General features: G+C 66.7%; 1 protein-coding gene across 1 annotated transcript in view; it reads left to right on the top strand.

Moving 5' to 3' along the window:
* Positions 1–937: 937 nt before the first annotated feature.
* Positions 938–21400, top strand: part of MAP3K12 (mitogen-activated protein kinase kinase kinase 12) — a 54013-nt gene continuing 33550 nt past the window's right edge. The window contains exon 1 of the mRNA XM_075901616.1: positions 938–1127. The gene's annotated coding sequence lies outside the window, so the exon portion shown is untranslated. The remainder of the gene's footprint in view (positions 1128–21400) is intronic.

The following is a 21400-nucleotide window of genomic DNA, read 5'->3' as shown; positions in this document are numbered from 1 at the left end:
ACCCGGGGCCGGTTCCCCCTCCCTGGCTATTAGCCAAGGTGGCCAGGGACCTCTGCCGCCCTCAGTACCTGCCCTGTTCCGGTGGCTCCCGCGGGGCACCTGGCGCCCGCCACCCCTGGGAGGTGGGACAGCGGCGCCGTGGCCATCGGTCTGACCCAGCCTGGCTGCTCCTGGGTCCGGCCGGAGGGGAGGGTGGCTCCGTGAATGCTCAAGGGGACAGCCGCTCAGTTGGCTGGCTGTGCGTGGGGCTGGCTGATCAGCAGGGCGGGGGGCTAGCTGCGGGTTGGAATGGCTAGTTGGCTGGGGGCTGGGCTGGCTAGCGGGGTGGGGGGCTAGCTGGCTGGGGGGGCTAGTTGCGGGCTGGAATGGCTAGTTGGCTGGGGGCTGGGCTGGGTAGCAGGGTGGGGGGCTAGCTGGCTGGGGGGGTGGCTAGCTGGGAGGGGGGCTAGCTGGCTAGCGGGGTGGGGGGCTAGCTGTGGGCTGGAATGGCTAGTTGGCTGGGGGCTGGCTGGCTAGCGGGGTGGGGGGCTAGCTGCGGGCTGGAATGGCTAGTTGGCTGGGGGCTGGCTGGCTAGCGGGGTGGGGGGCTAGCTGGCTGGGGGGTGGCTAGCTGCGGGCTGGAATGGCCAGTTGGCTGGGGGGGCTAGCTGCGGGCTGGAATGGCTAGTTGGCTGGGGGCTGGCTGGCTAGCCGGCAGGGGGGCTGGTGGGGGGCACTGGTGACGTTGTGGGGGGCTCGAGGGGGTGACTGGCGGGAGGGCTGTGCGGGGGGGGGGCAGTGGGACAGGCTCGCTGGAGCGACGACCCGGGGGGGGGGGCGAGCGGGTCCGAGCATCCCCGGCTCCGTTCGCTTTAAGGGGCGGCGCTGGCTCCGCCCGGCCCCGCAGCGCCCCAGCCGCGCAGGGCGTGTCCGGCCCCGGGGGGCCGGCGGGCGCGGAGCCGGCTCGGGCGAGGCCGGGGCTGGCACGGAGCGCGCCGGGGATGCTGCTGCCGCGGCGCGGGGCGCGTTGCCACTAGCCCGGCTCGGCCCGGCCCGGCCCGGCCCGGCGCGGCGCTTTGTGGCTGCGGCCGGATTTCGGGGTGGAAAGAAAAATCCAGGGGGAGCCTGCGCCCCATCGGGACTGAGAGGTGAGGGGCTGGGCCGGCCGCGGGGGCAGGGCTGGGGGTGGAGGGGACCAAGGATGAGGGGGGCAGGGATGCTGGGGCAGCCAGTGCTGGGCTGTGTTGGGGGGGGGGGCAGGGATGCTGGGGCAGCCAGTGCTGGGCTGTGTGTTGGGGGGGGCAGGGATGCTGGGGCAGCCAGTGCTGGGCTGTGTTGGGGGGGGGGGGGGGGCAGGGATGCTGGGGCAGCCAGTGCTGGGCTGTGTATTGGGGGGGGGGGCAGGGATGCTGGGGCAGCCAGTGCTGGGCTGTGTTGGGGGGGGGGGGCAGGGATGCTGGGGCAGCCAGTGCTGGGCTGTGTTGGGGGGGCAGGGATGCTGGGGCAGCCAGTGCTGGGCTGTGTTGGGGGGGGGGGCAGGGATGCTGGGGCAGCCAGTGCTGGGCTGTGTATTGGGGGGGGGGGGCAGGGATGCTGGGGCAGCCAGTGCTGGGCTGTGTATTGGGGGGGGGGCAGGGATGCTGGGGCAGCCAGTGCTGGGCTGTGTATTGGGGGGGGGGCAGGGATGCTGGGGCAGCCAGTGCTGGGCTGTGTATTGGGGGGGGGGCAGGGATGCTGGGGCAGCCAGTGCTGGGCTGTGTATTGGGGGGGGGGGGGAGGGATGCTGGGGCAGCCAGTGCTGGGCTGTGTATTGGGGGGGGGGGAGGGATGCTGGGGCAGCCAGTGCTGGGCTGTGTATTGGGGGGGGGCAGGGATGCTGGGGCAGCCAGTGCTGGGCTGTGTATTGGGGGGGGGCAGGGATGCTGGGGCAGCCAGTGCTGGGCTGTGTATTGGGGGGGGGCAGGGATGCTGGGGCAGCCAGTGCTGGGCTGTGTATTGGGGGGGGGGCAGGGATGCTGGGGCAGCCAGTGCTGGGCTGTGTATTGGGGGGGGGCAGGGATGCTGGGGCAGCCAGTGCTGGGCTGTGTATTGGGGGGGGGGGCAGGGATGCTGGGGCAGCCAGTGCTGGGCTGTGTGTTGGGGGGGGGGCAGGGATGCTGGGGCAGCCAGTGCTGGGCTGTGTTGGGGGGGGGGGCAGGGATGCTGGGGCAGCCAGTGCTGGGCTGTGTTGGGGGGGGCAGGGATGCTGGGGCAGCCAGTGCTGGGCTGTGTTGGGGGGGGGCAGGGATGCTGGGGCAGCCAGTGCTGGGCTGTTTGCTGGGGGGGGGCAGGGATGCTGGGGCAGCCAGTGCTGGGCTGTGTTGGGGGGGGGCAGGGATGCTGGGGCAGCCAGTGCTGGGCTGTGTGCTGGGGGGGGATCTGTCCTGGATTGTCCTGTGCATTGTCCAGTTGCTGCTGGGGTCCCCCCACAGGGCAGGGGCAGAGCTGACGCCCCCGCCTGTCCCCTGGTGCCAGGGCTGGTCTGTGCGTGTGAGCCCAGCGGTTCTGTTTCCCCCTGTGTGTGCAGCTGTGGGGGGGGGGGAGCAGGCCATGCTCATATAGCAGCGGGGGGGGCAGGCTGTGGGGGGGGGCAGGCCATGCTCATATAGCAGCGGGGGGGGCAGGCTGTGGGGGGGGGCAGGCCATGCTCACATAGCAGCGGGGGGGGGCAGGCTGTGGGGGGGGGCAGGCCATGCTCATATAGCAGCGGGGGGGGTCAGGCTGTGGGGGGGGGCAGGCCATGCTCATATAGCAGCGGGGGGGGTCAGGCTGGGGGGGGCAGGCCATGCTCACATAGCAGCGGGGGAAGGGGCTGATGGAAAGCAGAGATGTCTTTTAGGCTGTGAGCTGCTGGGCTGCAGATCCCGGGGGGGGGGGAGACGCCGCCCCTTCCCCAGGTCCCCACGCAGCTGGGCCGTGGAGCCTGCGGGGGGGGAGGCCGCCAGGGCCGAGGATGCTGGTGGGCTCGGCTCCCGCCACTTGTCCATCTGTGCTGGGCCCGCAGGCCCCGGCGGAGCTGCTGCCCTGCCGACTCTGCGCCCGGTGGGCCCGGCAGGGTCTGGGGGGACGCCACGTGCAGAGGGCCAGGGGGCACTGGCAGCTGAGAGGGAGGGACCCGGCTCAGGGCTAATGCAGAGCCAGCAGCAGGGGGCGCTCTCTGTGCAGCACCCCGGGAGCAAGGGGGGCTGCCCCTTGACTGGGGAGGGACAGGAGGAAGAGCTGTGGGCTCCCCTCCCCCCCTTTAACCCTGGTCCTTCTCCATCCATCCCTCTCCGGTTCCGCCCATCTCCCCTCACTCCCCCCCCCCCATGGTGATAGGGCGTCAGCGGGTCTGTAGCCCCCCCGGGCTGCCCTGCCTCCCCCACCTGGAGGGATGCTCCTTCATTGAATCACTGCTGCCCTGGGCTCTCCCTCCAGCCCCCGGGAATGCTGGGAACGGGAGCTGGGTGCTGATGTATCCTAGCCCCCCCCTCCCCCACCTCTGCCCCCTTTCGTGGGAGAGGCCCCGCGGAGAACCCCCTCCTCGTGACACAAGTGGCTGTGGCTGCTCCCTGTGGCTTTCTGCGTGGGCTTGACAGGCCTGGAGGTCTCTGGGTCCCCCCGGCAGGGGGGGGAGCAGCAGATGACCCCCCCATGCACCTGAACCCCGAAGCCCCGTGACGCTGGGCTTGGGGGCGGTGGCTCCGTTCGTCCCATCAGGCTGCACTCTGGGCCGGGGCTGCCAGACCTCCGAGCAGAGCGGGATTCGAACCGGCGGCCTGGGGCTGCGTTCTCCACAAGGGGAGCTGGGCAGAGGCCAGGCCTGGGGGGGGGGGGGGCGGGAGAGGCCACGGCCTTGGCCTCACTTTACCTGCCATGGGGAATGGGCTGCAGCTCCCCACAGGGCCCAGCAGGAGGCACTGCAGGGGGAGGGGTCAGTGGGGACCAGGACCAGGCATCCCTGGGGAGCCCAGCAGAGGCATTTCCAGGCTGTGGGGTCCCCCTCCCGTTTCCAGGGGCAGCTAAGGGGTTGGGCTTCCCTGCCCCCGTTCCCTGGCTGTGGCTCTGGAGGGAATTTCTCTCCGAGGCCGGGACGGGGCAGTGAGGTGATCTCTTGGGGGCACAGGCCTGTCCCCACGACTGGCTGGGGGTGCTAACCTGTCAGAAAGAAACAGGGTCCCCGTCTCGGGGGGGGGGGGGAAGAGGCATGTTGAGATCCCGGACAGGCCACCTTATTGCAAGCCCAAGAACTCGGCAACTTCCAGGTGAGGGGCGCTGGCGTGGGGGGGATCCCAGGGTCGGGGTGAGGTGCGTTAGCAGGGCTGGGGGGGATCCCGGGGTCGGGGTGAGCTCCGTTGGCAGGGCTGGGGGGGGATCCCGGGGTCGGGGTGAGCTCCGTTGGCAGGGCTGGGGGGGATCCCGGGGTCGGGGTGAGCTCCGTTGGCAGGGCTGGGGGGGATCCCGGGGTCGGGGTGAGCTCCGTTGGCAGGGCTGGGGGGGATACCGGGGTCGGGGTGAGCTCCGTTGGCAGGGCTGGGGGGGGATACCGGGGTCGGGGTGAGGTGCGTTGGCAGGGCTGGGGGGGGATCCCGGGGTCGGGGTGAGGTGCGTTGGCAGGGCTGGGGGGGATCCCGGGGTCGGGGTGAGCTCCGTTGGCAGGGCTGGGGGGGATCCCGGGGTCGGGGTGAGCTCCGTTGGCAGGGCTGGGGGGGATCCCGGGGTCGGGGTGAGCTCCGTTGGCAGGGCTGGGGGGGGATCCCGGGGTCGGGGTGAGCTCCGTTGGCAGGGCTGGGGGGGGATACCGGGGTCGGGGTGAGGTGCGTTGGCAGGGCTGGGGGGGGATCCCGGGGTCGGGGTGAGGTGCGTTGGCAGGGCTGGGGGGGATCCCGGGGTCGGGGTGAGCTCCGTTGGCAGGGCTGGGGGGGATCCCGGGGTCGGGGTGAGCTCCGTTGGCAGGGCTGGGGGGGGATCCCGGGGTCGGGGTGAGCTCCGTTGGCAGGGCTGGGGGGGGATCCCGGGGTCGGGGTGAGCTCCGTTGGCAGGGCTGGGGGGGGATCCCGGGGTCGGGGTGAGGTGCGTTGGCAGGGCTGGGGGGGATCCCGGGGTCGGGGTGAGGTGCGTTGGCAGGGCTGGGGGGGATCCCGGGGTCGGGGTGAGCTCCGTTGGCAGGGCTGGGGGGGGATCCCGGGGTCGGGGTGAGCTCCGTTGGCAGGGCTGGGGGGGGATCCCGGGGTCGGGGTGAGCTCCGTTGGCAGGGCTGGGGGGGGATCCCGGGGTCGGGGTGAGCTCCGTTGGCAGGGCTGGGGGGGGATCCCGGGGTCGGGGTGAGCTCCGTTGGCAGGGCTGGGGGGGGATCCCGGGGTCGGGGTGAGCTCCGTTGGCAGGGCTGGGGGGGGATCCCGGGGTCGGGGTGAGCTCCGTTGGCAGGGCTGGGGGGGGATCCCGGGGTCGGGGTGAGCTCCGTTGGCAGGGCTGGGGGGGGATCCCGGGGTCGGGGTGAGCTCCGTTGGCAGGGCTGGGGGGGGATCCCGGGGTCGGGGTGAGCTCCGTTGGCAGGGCTGGGGGGGGATCCCGGGGTCGGGGTGAGCTCCGTTGGCAGGGCTGGGGGGGGATCCCGGGGTCGGGGTGAGCTCCGTTGGCAGGGCTGGGGGGGGATCCCGGGGTCGGGGTGAGCTCCGTTGGCAGGGCTGGGGGGGGATCCCGGGGTCGGGGTGAGCTCCGTTGGCAGGGCTGGGGGGGGATCCCGGGGTCGGGGTGAGCTCCGTTGGCAGGGCTGGGGGGGGATCCCGGGGTCGGGGTGAGCTCCGTTGGCAGGGCTGGGGGGGGATCCCGGGGTCGGGGTGAGCTCCGTTGGCAGGGCTGGGGGGGATCCCGGGGTCGGGGTGAGCTCCGTTGGCAGGGCTGGGGGGGATCCCGGGGTCGGGGTGAGCTCCGTTGGCAGGGCTGGGGGGGGATCCCGGGGTCGGGGTGAGCTCCGTTGGCAGGGCTGGGGGGGGATCCCGGGGTCGGGGTGAGCTCCGTTGGCAGGGCTGGGGGGGGATCCCGGGGTCGGGGTGAGGTGCGTTGGCAGGGCTGGGGGGGGATCCCGGGGTCGGGGTGAGGTGCGTTGGCAGGGCTGGGGGGGGATCCCGGGGTCGGGGTGAGGTGCGTTGGCAGGGCTGGGGGGGGATCCCGGGGTCGGGGTGAGGTGCGTTGGCAGGGCTGGGGGGGGATCCCGGGGTCGGGGTGAGCTCCGTTGGCAGGGCTGGGGGGGGATCCCGGGGTCGGGGTGAGCTCCGTTGGCAGGGCTGTTTTTAAAGCTGAGCTGGTGATGGGGGGGCTGCAGCCACAGCGCGTCCCCAGTATCTGTGCTTTGGCCAGCAGGAGCCTGCCCCCCCCCCCCCAGATAAACGGGGAGCGAATGGCACCGCATGGCCCGGGGCCCGGAAGCCAAGACTTGGCCAGAAATGGCGGCTGGATGCCGGAGTTTTAGGGAGAAATTCTCGAGTCCAGGGGATCGGCTGGTCGAAACGGTCCCTGTGGGCCTGGCCGTCCTACGGGGGGGGGGGGGGTTCCTGGCTGTCCTACGGGGGGAGCAGGTTCCTGGCCGTCCTACGGGGGGAGCAGGTTCCTGGCCGTCCTACGGGGGGGTGGGCGGGTTCCTGGCCGTCCTACGGGGGGAGCAGGTTCCTGGCCGTCCTACGGGGGGAGCAGGTTCCTGGCCGTCCTACGGGGGGTGGGCGGGCGGGTTCCTGGCCGTCCTATGGGGGGGGCGGGTTCCACGCCGCAGGAGGCTCCTGAACCTGCAGGCAGAGTCCTGGCCTGAACCCAGGTCAGCTCAGGCTAGGAACAAGGGGGACAGGGAGGCGCCGAACGATGGCAGCAGCTTTCAGGGGGGCCGACGAGACGTTTGTCACGGGCCCTGCTGGGCTCAGTATTTATCGATTCCAGTCTTGCCCCCACGTGGCGGATGGAGCTGGCCGTCCCATCCTGCCCCCCCAGATCTCCATGGTCGGGGTCCCTTTAAGGGGGCTCAGGACAAAGGGGGGGGTCTGCTGCTGCTCCAGGCCCCGCGCCCCCAGGTCCCCCAAGCCGTACGGGGGGGGGGGGGAGCTGTGTGTCCTCGCTCTCTGGCTTCGATCCGAAATTCCCTCCCAGCTGCAAACCTGGCGCTGCCCGAATCGGTGGTTTCTAGTGAGTGGGCGGAGCCTAGGGGACAAGGTCCCGCCCCCGTTCCCGGCTGTCCCCCTCTAGTGGCCGCTCGGCAGAAGGGGTCGGGGAGGCGGGAACGGCGGCGTCTCGTTGGCTCCTAAGGCGCCCGGTGCACCCTGAGCCCGTGGCCCTTCCCCTCCAGGTCTCACGCCGCTCCTGCCGAAGGGGCAAATCGGGGGGGCGCCGCTCTGCCCCACTGTGGATCTCGCCCCACTGGGCAGCTGAGGCCGGGAGCCGGCGGGCTCTTGGCAGGGACAGGGAGCAGCTCTCTGCAGGGTGGCTGGCTGGGGGGGGGGGGGGCTGTCGCACTCCTGAGAGGGGAGGGAGCAGGGTTAGTGGGGGGACCCCGAGGGATGGGGTCAGCATTGGCCCAGTTGGCAGAGGCTGGGGTCTGTGCTGCAGCCTGGCCATCCCCCCCTGCCCCCCCCCCGATCTCCATGGTCGGGGTCCCTTTAAGGGGGCTCAGGACAAAGGGGGGGAATCTGCTGCTGCTCCAGCCCCCCCCCTCAGAGGCAGGGCCTGGCAGCTGCCAGCTGGTGGGGTCTCTGCTGCCCATCTGTGCAATCTGGGCCCAGCCAAGGAGGCCTGGGGCAGACGGGGGGGAACTGCATCCCCCTCTACCCCCTCCCCCGCATTGATTGATTGCGGGGGGTGGGTGGGCAGAGACGCAGCCTGGCTGGGGGGGGCAGAGACGCAGCCTGGCTGGGGGGGGGGGGGCAGAGCTGCGCCTGCAGCTGGGGACTCGACAGGGCTGCCATGTGAGACAGGAGCCCAAAAATCCATTAGCGTCCATTATGGCGGGGGAGGGGAGTCCCGGGGGCATGGGTGGGGGAGGGGGGATGGTTACAGAACCCGGCTTCCCTGCATGGCTGGTTTCTTCTGCTCTTCCTCTCCTGCTGGCGGCTGGGGGGGGGGGATTCAGGGACCACTGAGAGTCAGGACCCCTGGGTTCTCATCCCAGTGGGGGGAGGGGAGCGTGGTCTAGTAGTTACAGCAAGGGGGCTGGGGTCCTGGTTCTCTCCCAGTGTCTTGGTTTCTCTTGGCTCTGTGACGGGAGCCCTGTGCTCGGCGCTGTACGAACGGGGCCTGGACGGTTACGTAGGTGGGGACTGGGCCGGGGGGAGAGTCTCACCTGCGTGGCTGCTGAAAACCTTCCCCAATTGCCTCCCCCCGTCCTGCTCCTCAACCCGCTGGACCTGCGCTGCGTCTTCGCCCGCCTCCCTTCGCCGGGCTCCCTCCTCCAGGGCCCCCGCGACCAGGCCTGCTCCCGAGGGTACTGGCGGCCAGCCCCGGCTCCGCCTGTGCAGCCACCCATCTCAACGCCTTCACCACGGGGATCGTGAGCCCCCCTTTGCAGATGGGGAAACCGAGGCAGAGAGGGGCAGTGACTTGCCCAAGGTCACCCGGAGCCGGGAATTCCACCTCGGTCCCAGTCCAGTGCTGGCCCCTCTCGCTGGCCCTGCCTAGACGGGCGTGTTCTGTGTGCGCCCAAAGCGGGACCAGCCCCACCTCTGCGGGACCTGAGCGCCCCCCCCCCCCCCCCCCGGCTCTCAGGACGGGCTCAGGTCCCACAGAGTTGTAAAAACTTTTCTTGTTTTTACAAGCCCCCGGGGAGGAGCGTCAACCAGCCTGGTCTCCCCCATGGGGGTCCCCCCTTGCGGGGAGGCGGGAATTCAGCTCTTGGCTCTAAGGCGTTGCCTTTCCGAGCGCCCGGCCCTGCCTCTAAAGCCAGCGAGGAGCCCCACGGCGCCTTCGAGGCCGACACACGGACGGAGACGGGAGCGGGGGCTTTCCCGGGCACGAGCCGCAGCCGCAGTGGGGCTGGGAGCTGGACTGGGGACACCAGGAACCCAGAATGTGGAACCGTGGAAGAAGGGACACGAGGAAGTTGCCGAAAGAAAGGGCCCGGCCGTGCTAGGGCTGTGAGGGGCCACGGCAGCCCGGGAAGCGTTGCCTCACCGGGAACCGGCCCCGCCTGGCGAACATTTAAACCAGGATTTACATCCCGGCTGTGACCCCCCCCGGCGCGATCCCGGCCCCCGGAGGAAGCGTTTCGAGGCGGGTGGCGGTAAGGCGCCGCGGAGCGGGTGAGGGGTACCCCGAGGCCCCTGCCAGGAGAGCCCCCCCTTGCCGCAGCCCCCGTTGTCTAGCAGGGTCGGGTGCCCTCGCTCACGCTGTGGGGCAATGTCCCGGGGCCTGGGCCCGTCAGACGCCCCACGTGGGCGGGTCTCCTGGCTGCATGTGGGAAAGTTTCGGTTTGGTTTCTTGGCCAGTTTTCTTGCTGGGATGTCACGGGAGGCAGGAGCAGGTACCAGCCTGCCCCTCGGCTTCCGTCCCCCTTTCTGAAGCAAAGGGCCGTGGGGATTTATGCTCCCAAGTCCCTTGGCTGCTTTGCCCCGGCCCAGGGGTGTCAGGAAGGGGAAATACCCAGGCAGAGTCCCACGGGGCCGTCCCAGCCCTGGGGCTCCAAGCCTTACAGCCAAGGGACCGAGTTACTCTCCTCGGGTGAGGCTGGGACAGAGCTGGGCCCCCGGCCTTGTTCTAACCACTGAGCTCTACCACCCTGCCAGAGCAGGGCCAGGAGTCCTGACTTAGGGTGGGTGGTAAATACCATCTGGGGCCCCCGCTGACCAGGGACTTGCTCTGAGGTGCGGCTCCGGGAGCAGGACTGTCCCGGCTCTAGGAAGGGGGCCCAGCGACGGCTCGCTGACACTCCCAGGGGTCTGGCCGCGCCTAGGACACCGCAGGGGGCCGGGCTCCAGGGTGGCCCCGGGGGTCGGCCGCTCATGTTCCGCTCAGGGCTTGGAAGCCCCCTCCCCCCCCCGTTCCGCTCCGTGTGTCTGGCCAAGCGGGTCTTTGCCCACAGAGGCCTCTGCCCAAATCCGTGGAGACGAAGGGGTGACGGCGCTCGCTGGGGACGGGAGCGACAGGCCTTCAGTCCCTGGCTTTGTCGCTGGTCTCCCGTGGCAGCCTCGTGGATTCGCAGACCGGGGTGATCGCTCTTCCGACCGCCCGGGGACACTGGCCGTCGCTGCAGGGACCCCGGCTTGGGCCAGAGCAGAGACGTGAGAGAAACCGACGGGATCTAAAAATCGCCAGAGAGAGAGAACCCGCCGCCCCCCCACCCCCACACGTCCTGTGGGAATTCCCCTGAGCGTTAAAAACGTGCCCCTTACTTCTTGTCTGAATTGCTCTGGCTCTCTGCTCCTTGGAGGAGTCCCTTGTTCTCAAATTCCTGCTCCCCACGAAGGTCCGTCCGAAGTGGGGCGAGCGGCCCCTTGGCCGTCTCCTCGCCAAGCGAAAGGAAGAGCAGGCCGGTGCGGAGAAGCCAAGGGTGGGCGAGTCCCACGCCCGAGCTGTTCTTTGGAGCTGACGGGTCGGGGGAACTGTCCCAGGTGGAGGAGTTTGGGGAGCGATTGCAACATGCCGCAGCGCGCAGTCACCCGGAGCAGCCAGGGACTCAAATGGGAAATTGCAGGACTCCTAGCGGAGGTCAGTAGCCTGTCACCTCCACCAGCCGCCTGCAGGACAGCTCGTGTGCAGCCAGCGCTTACGCAGGCTCCAGAGGCGATCCTGGCACAGACGGGCCGGGAGCCTGACCTCAGTAGCCGCTGTAATCCAGAGCAGACAGCTCGGAGGCCTGGGTGAACATGCTGGCGATCAGGCTGCCCCGCTTTAACGGAGAGAAATCGCACCCCGCCAGTCTGCTGGACCGGCCGGCAGGGCGGATGTGGTCTGCCAGGGTTAGCCCCTGGTTGGCCACCGCCCTGCCGTATTTACCTCCCGTTGGCCGGGAACGGCCGCCCACGACCCCTGGGAGCTGCAGTCGCCCGTACCGCAGGGGGCAGGTGACTACGGCAGTAGTGGCCCAGCGGGGGCTAATCCTGGGACCCACTACCCTGTGATTGCCGGCCCATATTAGACTGCGGGAGTCAGCAGACATGTAGGCACAGGTGACCCAGTGGCTATCCTGTCCCTCGGCTTTCGGAAAGCCCCTCCCCAAAGGCTCTTGTCACGGCACAAGGGGGGGGGTCTCTCGTGGGTCGGTAAGTGGTTCCAGCCAGGAAGCAAGGGGTCGGGTTTCAGACTAGCGAGGGGGTGCCGCGGCGTCCCTGCTGGGATGGATCCTATTCAGCCTGCCCACAAAGGGCCTGGGGGAGGGAGAAAGCGGGAGGTTGCACGTGCACTCTGGGCAGCACGTGGCAGGCCACGTTCCGTGCGGGTCGGTGCGAAGCGACGCACGTCGGAACCCGGGTTTCCAGCGCAGTCCCCACAACGGGCCTCGCCGGGGCCTGAGCGCTGTGCAGGGAGGCTCCGCTCCAGGCCCCCAGAAGAGGCGGGGCCTTGGATGGAAGGGGCGGGGCTAGGGGCAGCCAGCCCTCAGCGCCCCCTGACCGCACCGTGCAGGGCTCCGGCGGTGATTTAAAGGGGCCCAGGCTCCGGCTGCAGCTGTGGTGGCTGCTCGGCGCTTTGGGTCCTTTTAAACTGCTGGCCCTGAGGCAACTGCCCCCTTTGAGCTCCCGGCTGGGGGCCCTGGGTCTAAACGAGCGGCTGCCACTCAAGGAAGGGACCTTGGAGTCACTCAGGAGAGTCGTCTGAGAACGGCCGCTCAGTGTGCAGCAGCAGCAGAGAAAACAGCAGGCGATGTTAGGAACCAGGAGGAAAGGGACCCAACATCAAATCTCCTGTTGCCACTCTGGAAATCCGTAGGACAGCCGCACCGTGAACCCTGCACCTAGGCCCAGCTCAACAGCCGTATCTTTAGCAAAGGAAAAGGTGGGTCTGAGCGAAGCGATGAAGGTCTGGCCTAGCCTGCATAGGGGGAGAGATTAAAAGGACGGGGTTTATTCCACCTGGAAAAGAAGCAACCGAGGAGGGATATGGTAGAGGTCTGTAAAATCGTGCTATGTGGCAAAAGTGAATAAGGAAGAGTTCTTCACCCCTTCCCACACCTCAAGAACTAGGGAGCAATGACATCAATAGGCAGCAGGTTTAAAACAAACACACGGAAGTGGTACGAACTACACGCAACACAGTTAACCCGTGGAACTCCTCTCCAGGGGATATTGTGAAGCCAAAAGGAGAACTGGGTTTGAAAAAGAACTGGATACATGTCTGGAGAATAGGGCCATCAAGATGGTGAGGGATCTAATACCATGCTCTGGGTGTCCCTAAGATGCTGACTGCCAGATTCAGACACGAGGGAAGGGATCACTGGATGATTCCCTGTTTGATTCACTCCCTCTGGGGCACCTGGCATTGGCCACTGTGGGCAGACAGGCTACTGGGCTGGATGCACCTTGGGTCTGACCCGTCTGGCCGTTCTCATGTTAATCATTCTCAGCTTCTCTCTGAATTCTCCCATTTATTAGCAACCTTCTTGCACGGTGGGCCCCAGCTGATTATCCGTCATGGCCCTCAAGAGCTTTTCCATCCTCGCTTCCCAGGCTGGGGTCTCCCCGGGCGGGGCTGGGCTGGCGCTCTTGGTTCCTAGCTGGATACGCGAACCTTCCGCCAGGCTAAAACGCCCAGCGATCGCTTGCACCCTGTTTACCAACCGCTCCAGGAGGCGCCGTGGCAGTGGCCCGCCCTTGTTGTTATTTTCCGCCCTCCCACCCTTCGTGTCATCTGCAAACTGTTTCCGCAAGGACTTTGTTTTCTCCCAGGACTTCCTTGGGCAAATGACTTAGGCCCAGAGGATCAGGGAGCGGGTGCTCCCGGGTGCACGGCTCCGGCAAGAGCTGGCTGAGCTGCGGGAAAAGCCAGCCGGGAGCCGGGTTGCAATAGGACGGCACCTGTAAGAAATGCAAAACTAGTTTCGCTGCTGCTTAGGCCCAGACACTCTAACTCCCACTGGGGCTTGGCTCCTCTGTGCCTCGAGTCGCCACCTGTCGCCTGGGGAAAGGGGGAGGATAAACACTTTGCTGGTTGCGTAAAGGGGGGGGTGAGCAGCTAGAACTGAGGGGCAGTGGTCTGCACACAAGGGTTGGCTGGTGCGATCCCTGTGGAGATGAGACCGATTCCAACCGGCTCATTCGCATTCTCTGGTCAGTTTCACCTGCTCTGAGTCAGTTTCCTGGTTCCCTCCAGCCCCCTCCAGGGCTCAGCAGACTCCCTCCCTTTCAACTTCCCGCAAGCGCCGCCTGTTTTCCCGTTGCTGCTGGACTCGCCGGCTCTTTTATTGCATGAAGGCGTGAGCCTTGCCGGGGGCGCGGGGAGGGGGGGCAGCATCTCCTGGCTTCGATGCCACGTCAGCCGCTAGAGGGAGGCCTTGTCGCCAGGCTCGGGGAGCCAGGGTGCCAGTAATGCGGCCTGGCTTCCCAGAAGTGTCAGCGTTTCATGCCGCAGCATTTGCATGCGCAGAAAGGGAGCCTGCCAGCATCCTAAGGAAGCGATTCTGAATCTCCCAGGCCAGGCCTGCTGCAGGAGCGAATGGATCGGAACAATGGGGGGTCAGTCCGGGTGCCGGCTCGGTGACGCCGGGGTGGCTCCGCCGAGGGCAGGATCCGGGCCCGCAGGTGTATGTGCAGCAGGGTCTGAAGGGAAATGTGCCTTTGCCAGCAGGGGAGGGTTTTGAAGGTGCTGCTCGGAGTCAAGCAGGGTAGGGCTCCCCCAGGTCTGCTGCTGGGCCGGGCCACCAAACCAGGGCCGGGCCGTAGAGGCCGCCCACCTGCCCTGTGGCCTGGGGACGAGGGTCAAGACTTCCTTCTTCTGCGGGCCACCCTCGCTGCCCTGCACAGCCCCGGGCCCTGCTCCAGAGGGAGGTAGCTGCCCTTCCCCACGTCCGGCTCGTCCCAGATCAGGAGAGGGGCTGCGGAGGCCTGGCTGCTGACTCGAGACCTGGCCGTGCTGTGGCACCGTCCACGGGAGACCTGCCCCCACCCAGCTCATTCAGCAGTTGGTTTTTTTTATTTTAAATTAAGCAGCCTGTGGAGAGGGTGGCTGGTGCTGGACCAACTTTCAGGCTACCGTCCTGGACTCTCCCACCAGCTCCCTGGCCTTTGAGCAAGTCATAGCTCTGTGCCTCAGTTTCCTCCACCTGTAGAAAATGTCTGTGGCTGTCACTTGGTGGGCTAGCCCTGACCCTCCCCCACCCTGTGGCAGGCAGATCAGCAGTGAGCTGGGCGTGGCCTATGGGGCCGTGAAGAAGGCGGGGTTGCGTCCTGTCCGTTACGTTGCATGTGATTTCTGCTGTCCTGTAGTAACCCTGTGTGAGTGCCTCAGTTTCCCTGGGCACTGCACCAGTAGCTAGGTGGGGAGGATCTCTTGTCACTTTGGATGTTTCCAGTGAGCCAGAACAATTTGCCGCCCCCCGGGGAGGTTTGGGGACAGCAGAGATTGAACCTGCAACCCAGAGATCTAAGTGAGAGACCCCGTCTCTGCCTGTGCGGCCCAGCCGCCACTAGAGAGCGACAGAGCGCCGCCCTGCGGGCTTGTGGTTCCGTGGGCGTTCAGAGGAGCCCGAAAGCGCCGTGGGGCTGTTCGCAAAGCCCCAGCCCCCTACGGAGCCACGCGAGGGCCGGACGCCCCCAGCTCTCGGCTCACAGCCAGCACAACAGCCACGCAGACCCCTTGTTCGCCGAGCTCCAGGGCCTGGAGGCCAGCGACCAGGTGTCTTGATCCTGGTGGAGGCAAACCTGCGAGCGAGGGTCAGGAACCAGGGGCTGTCAGGTTCAGTGGGTAGCGCCATAGGTGGTCAGGCCGGAGTCAGTCACCGGGGGTTCCGGAGTCAAGAGGCAGGAGCCGGAGCCCTGGGCCGGGCCGGCAGGCGGGGAGAAGGGGAGGAAACAGGAACCGGGAGCAAGGCAAAGTCCATCCGAGGCCTCTGTCGTTCCCAGTCCCAGGGCTCCGTCCGGGGAAGGCAGGCCTGGCGTCGGTGCAGGGGCTGGCCCCGTTGCCTCGGTGGTAATTCGGAAGCCCCATAGCGCCCGAGGGCGGCATGCGAAGAGGCATAGCCTGCGCCTACGGGGGGGTGCCAGAGGCGCAGGGACCCCCAGGCCGAGGGGTGCAGCCGGGAAGCCCCGGAGGGGCGATTTGTTAACGGGCTGAGCTGGCCTTGCCACTGCAGGCCCGAGGGGAGGGGGCTGCCGTGGGCCGTCGTGCTCAGCTGATCTCGGGGGGGCTGGAGTACCCGGGGGCCGTTTGACTCGGCGCGTCTACGATGAAATCCGCTGCAGTGGACCTGCCCTGCCTGTCAGCCCACACCCAGGGCCACCGGAAGTGCCCGGCTACGGGGACCCTGGCTCGGACGCAGGGCTGCCAACTGGGGCATCCCAGAGGAGCAGATCTGTGCCCGGTGATACGTTTCTGCTTCCCCAGGGACCGTTTCCCATTCTTGGGGAGGTCCCGGTGACTTTCTCCCCTTCGCTGTAACCCCCTGCCCTACGGGATAGCGCCGGCCTTGCCGTGTGTGCGTGGCTGGCAAGTCCTCTCACGTGCGACGCAGGGGGGGCTGTCTGCTGTGTGACCCGGTGTTCCCACACGCGTATTGGCCCAGCCCCCTAAGTCCTGAGCAGGTAACCGTGTTCCCAGAGAGAGACAAAAGAAGGGAGGTGGGGACTGTCCCCGGGCTGGGGGGGAGGCCGGGGAGCTGAGGATGTTTGAGACCAAGGAAAGGAGGGTTCAGGGCCCGTGAGCCCCCCCCCCCCCGAGGACTAAGGCGCCTGCTCTCGTGTCGGTGATAACACGGATTCTACGCCGCGCTGTATCTGAGAGGCAATAAAACCTTCGACTCTACTGGCCGCCGGAGAGCCCCCTCTGGCTGTGGATGAGGTGCGGGGTCAGGGGCTCCCCGACGCTCCGTCACTGCACGCCCCCTCGACAGCGAGGCAGAACAGTCCGGCCCCGAGCCGTCCAGCGCCGCGGCCTGGCGCGACGGGGCTTAGTTCTGGCAGGGGCAGCGTGTGCGGGGCCCACCGGGTCTGTCCCGCCGAGAGAAGCTTTGTGCCCCCCGCGGTGTGTCCGCCCTGCCCCTCTCGGGTCCCGTTCGCCTCGGCCAGCAGCAGAAGCCTTGAGCCTGTGACGTCGAGTCAAAGAAGCTGCGCAGGCAGCCCGGCGAGCTCCCGGAGAGCGGCGGGAAGGGTCAGTGCAGCTGGAAGGCCACGTGGGCGACGCAGACGCTGTTCGGTGCAAACTACAGGAAAAGGTTACAAAGCCAGTCACCTTGCCCTCGGGCCGGGTGCGGCTCAGGGCCAGGCCGGTGGCCGGTTTGCGTGGGAACCCATCACGGGGGGGCCAGTGTCGGCACCAAGACGTCCTGAGACGTGCCCGTCAACAGATCTCTGGCTCGCTCCGAAGCGCCTGCTTGGAGGGGGGCCGAGCCGGCTGTCTCCCTAGAGGCCCCGGCAAAGTCCTCGGCCGCTTCCTAAAAACGACGAGCGCTCTAAGTAACCCGGAACGAGCTGCTCCCCCGTGGAGAAGAAAGGTGACGCGTCTCTCAGCCTTGGTGGATGGTACCTTGGAAGGGGGGTTGTAAATCCGGCCGCAGTGCCGGGGGTTAACTCTTCATTCGGGGAGGGGCTTGGTGGATTTCCTGTCGGGCTGGTGTTGCCATGCGAACCCAGGGGGCCGTGGTACTGTGGGATGCCGGCTGACACTCTGATGGGGGCCCAGGCGGGACACGGTGGCGTCACGTTGTGGCCCTCGGCGGTGGGGGCCGTGGCCCTGCGGGATGTGACACTCGCCTCGCTGGCTGGCGTCGGTGAGCCGGGGTGAGGGGCCGGCGTGGGCAGGACGACCGTGCCCCAGTGACGAGGTGATGTGGTGCTGCAAGGGGAGGTAGCGACTCTTACATCCGGCTGCTCGTGGGGCCACGTGGGGCCGGGTTGGCCCAGCGCCTAGACAGACTCAGCCGCCCCGGCGGGATCAGACCTTGGGGGTTTCCCTTCTACAAACATCCTCTAGGCCCCACGGAGGGGCAGGAGGGGGCCACTGAGCACCTGGGCAGCGGCCCAGGAGAGATTCAGGTGCTGCCCAGCTGATTGGCAGAGTGCCCACAGCTAGCAGCATGTTTTTCTATTGGTGGTGCACCTGCTGTGGTGCACAGAGCAAAATTTATTCTGCACACAGATGGAAAAAAATGAGAAGGCTTATTGGTGAGACCCCATTCCTCCAGCACTGGTGGGGGCGGTTGGGTGATACCTGCCTCTCCCGGCCCCTGGGGAGTCGAGACCCCCGCCACGAGGCAATAAGGACGCTCAGCGCCCAGGTAGCTTGCGCTGCCCCACGGCGGTCGCACACATCTTTCGGGGACACTCTGCAGAGTGGGGCTGGGCCGGGGCTGGGTTTGGTTGGGGCAGGTGCTGCCCGTGAGGCGAAGGTTCTGTCCCACGGCCTGGACGCCGCCGGACACTCCGGCCAATGTGGTGCCTCTCGGCCGCAAGCCAGAGCTCCGAGCCGCCCGCGGGAGAGCGGCACATCTGGGGAAGGGAAGTGCAGGCAGCCACGGGTTAGTGCAGGAGCAATGGGGCGGCTCCTGCTGCTCTTGCAAAAGGGGAGAGCAGGCGCGGGGGGGTTGGACCAGCCCAGCTGCCTCAGCTCCTCCTAAGCCGCGTGCCCAGCCCCCAGCCATGCTTTGCCTCCTTGCCCCTGGGAGGACAAATCCCCTGGCGTGACAAGTCTCTCCGTGGTCTTGTGACGGCAGCACCTGGCGTTGGGGGAAAAGGCTGGAGTGTCCACACACACACACACACACACACACACACACACACACACGCGCGCGCGCGCCAAGGTGGGGGGGGGGGTAAAGCAAAGAGAACATTTCCCGCTGAGCCCTGGCAAACTCGTCCCAGCCTGCCTGGCGCCTCGTACGTGCGGTCGATTCCTGGGGACGGACGCTGGCTTTTCACGGTCGAGCTCCCTGTGAGGGTGAGCGGGCAGGCCCCGTTATTGCAGCCGTTCAGCTCCCTGCCCCACCCCACTGAGAGAGACCGTAGGCCTCGCTCTGTGACTCAGTTTACCCATCTGAACAAGGGGGACAGGCCAGCCTCGGAGGGGCACTGGGAAGGCAGATACATTAAGGACTGTGAGGTGCTCAGCTGCGGTGATGATGGAGGCCAGACAGGTGCCACGGAGAGACGGAGATTCGACTTTTACACGTCGATTCTTAGTTCTGCCCCAGCCGGAAAGGGAGGCCTTGTTTCCGAGGTAACGGGCCCAGCTGTGCTCATCAGCCCATCTCAAAGTGCTTGACAAAGCTGGTCAGTATCACGGCCCCACTTCTACGAACGGGGAAACTGAGGCACAGCGCCGGGAAGGGACTTGCCCAAGGTCACCTAGCAGGCCAGTGGCAGAGCTGTGACTGGAGCTCTGCTGACTCCCGTGCTGGGGATCTGTCCACTGCCCCGTCCCAACCTGCAGCCATGTCTGGAACCACCCATCTTATCCAGGTCTGTTGAAAAAGCAAAATCCCCCCCTTTTCTGGCTGCCTCCCTCTTGCTGCTTGCGCATCTGGCCAGCCCGACCGGCAGCCGGGAGCTTTGACACGAGAGCCTGCTTTTGGTGAGCACCGGCTGCTTCCTGTCACCCAACGTGTCTGCAAGAGACAGCGGGACATAGCGGTTAGCACACTGGGCTGGGGCCCAGGAGCTGTGCTGGTGACCTTGGGCAAGTGGTCGTGCCTCGGTTTCCCCTTTTGTACAGTGGCAGTCCTGGAGCTGAGCTCTGGCCGAGCACGTGGAGACCGGAGGGTGAAAACCCCGGGCTTGGAAGTAGGGATTTGTCCATGTGCGCAGCCACAAGATTCAGTTCCGGAGCCGCCCCCTCCCAAGTTTGCCAGGTGTGGCAATTGGACAGCACCGCTGTGCCGACAGGGGGGGGGGGCCAGATGGGGGGGGAGGTTCAAGCCCCCAGATCCAACGCTTGGCTCTTTGCCCATTCCTCAGTTATGGAAATTAACCAACATGTGACAAGTGCCCGTGGGAGTGGGGAGAGACCCCATTAGCCTGGCTCTCACCCCCGGTGTGTTGGGAGGGTCGAGAGAAGCCCCCCCATCCCCATCTGCTTCTCTCTCCTTTCCGACTTCAGGGCAGTGGGTTGGGGCCCACGGCGTCTTCCAGCCCCTCTAGAGATGGGCCTGGGGCGGCTGCAGGGCTGGTTTATGCTGCTCTGCGTGTGCCCAGCCAGCGTCGCGTAGAACGGGATGGGAAAACGAGCAAGCGGGGACAAGTGCGGCTGCGACCCCGGTGGGATGTTCTCTCCGGTTGGGTGAGCAAGTCGTTTGTAGGTGCGGAGGCACTTGGGGGTTCGCCCGCCAGACCAGTCAGACCCCCAGAAGGGGGGCAGCGCTCTGGGAAGGCTGTAGAACCAGTGTCACCCCTCAGCAAACAAAGACAAAGCTGGGGGGGGGAGGAGAGAGAGAGAGGTGTGGCACCAAACAACCCTTTCCGGAAGAACTTAAAAAACAACAAATGCTCCGGTAGCACTTTATAGACCAACAAAACCTGTCGGTGGGCTCATGAGCTGTCGTGGGCTCAGCCCACTTCTCCAGATGACCGGAGTGTTGGACGTCCAGAACCAAAAATAAATAAGTGGGGGGGGGGGAGAAGGAAGAGGCAGGGGGTAGATACATTTCAAAGGGACAGCCAAGCCAGTGTAACAGGAAAAACTGAAAATCAGCCACTAGTCTATTAGCACCTAAAGGCTAGAGAGCTAAGAGGCAGATAAGAACCCTTGGCCCCTCATGATAACGTCCCAGCCGGTCCAATATCCCGATATCGCCATGAGAACCGAGCTTGTGGATGAAGTGGAGACGGAGTTCCGACCCTCCAGTGCTCCTAGGCAAATCCTTGGCTTTTCAGATTTTCCTGTTGCAGACGAACTCGGCTCCCCCTGAAACCTCTCAGGAAGCGCGTTTCAGACCCTCCCGTCCTCCCCCCCCATCCGTGTCTGCTCCCTGGGTCCAGGCGAGGCCTGTTTCACGTTGCTGTGCTTGTGCCTGCTGCGGGGTTGGTGGGTTGCGGTTTGGTTTTGTTTTCCCTCCTCTGCTTTCTCTCGAGCGCCAGATCCAATGCCCTCCAAGGAGACCCCCGTCCGCTCTGCTGATTGGCGCCGCGCCGTTGTCGGGGAAGGTTTGCGAGGGGAATCGGCAGGGAGAAGGATGCCCCTGTTGTGCGGCAGGAGAGGGAAGCATCGGTGGGTTGAGGCTGCGGGGAAAGGCAACCGGACTTTCTGTAACAACAGCCAAGTGTGGCCTGATGAGATTTCTTATGGGGCTGAAACCTGGAGCGGGGGGCTGGGCTCCCTCTGGGATCTGTCCTCCACGCCTGGCCCCAAAGGGACGGAAAGCAGCAATAAAACTAGATTGGCGCTGTCCCCAAGAGCCAGGCCAGCCAAGCCCTGGTCTAAATCTTCCTCAGTTTCCCCAGCCGTGACACGGATGCTCCCAGGTGCACGTGGTTTCCTTCTTCCCTTTAGCTGCTTTGTTTGCTTCGGAGTTTTTCTTTCCCCTCTTGCTCTCCGGTGGTTCCCGTACATGCGGCGGCTGCCCCACCCTCTCTGGCGGCGCTGGCCTGGGCTGGTGAGCCCGCCGCCTGGGCTGGTGTTGGGACCATCCGTGTGAAATTCGCCTCCTGTCGCAGGCTCTTGTGGTTCCCCCCAAGACGGTCTGGGTCGGGAAACGGGGAGGGGAGATCTGCCGACCGGGTTGTGTTTCAGCCCCATCGCGTGAGCCCCACGCGCCCGCTGCCAGGCGTTTAAAGACTCGCTTCCGCGGGGTTTGTTTGCCGTGTGGCCGTTTCCCCACTGAGGCTTTCGACACGTGGGGCCAGGGGGCCTCGGGAAGCCACGTCCAGCGCCCTGTGCGGAGGCAGGACCACGTAGACCTCGACTGGGGTTTCTCCAACGGGTTCCTAAACCCTGCGGTGCCGGGGCGGCCAGGCCCCCTGCCGGCGCCTCGCTCCCCTGGAGGTAGGAAGCTGTTCTGCTGGCTGACCTCAGTGGTCCTAGAGCGGTGGGGGGAGCCTTGCGGGACAGATCTGGCAGGGGTGGGGGAACGGCAGCACAGGAAATGGCTCACCTGGATGCTTTTCCCGCCGCTCCCATTGGCTGGAAGCACGGCCAATGGGAGCAGCAGGGGGCGGTGCCTGGGAGTGGCTGGGAAAAGGACCCAGGTGTCCTAGCCCCCCCCAGCTCTAACCACTAGACTCCATTCCCTTGGGAACAGAACCCAGAGGGCTGACTCCCAGCCCACGGCTCTCACAGGAACAGCAGGGCC

Source organism: Pelodiscus sinensis, chromosome 19 (assembly GCF_049634645.1).
Source record: "Pelodiscus sinensis isolate JC-2024 chromosome 19, ASM4963464v1, whole genome shotgun sequence".
In the NCBI taxonomy this organism is placed as follows: domain Eukaryota; kingdom Metazoa; phylum Chordata; order Testudines; family Trionychidae; genus Pelodiscus; species Pelodiscus sinensis.
The sequence above is the reverse complement of the archived record's forward strand: the minus strand, read 5'-3'. Positions and strand labels throughout refer to the sequence as shown.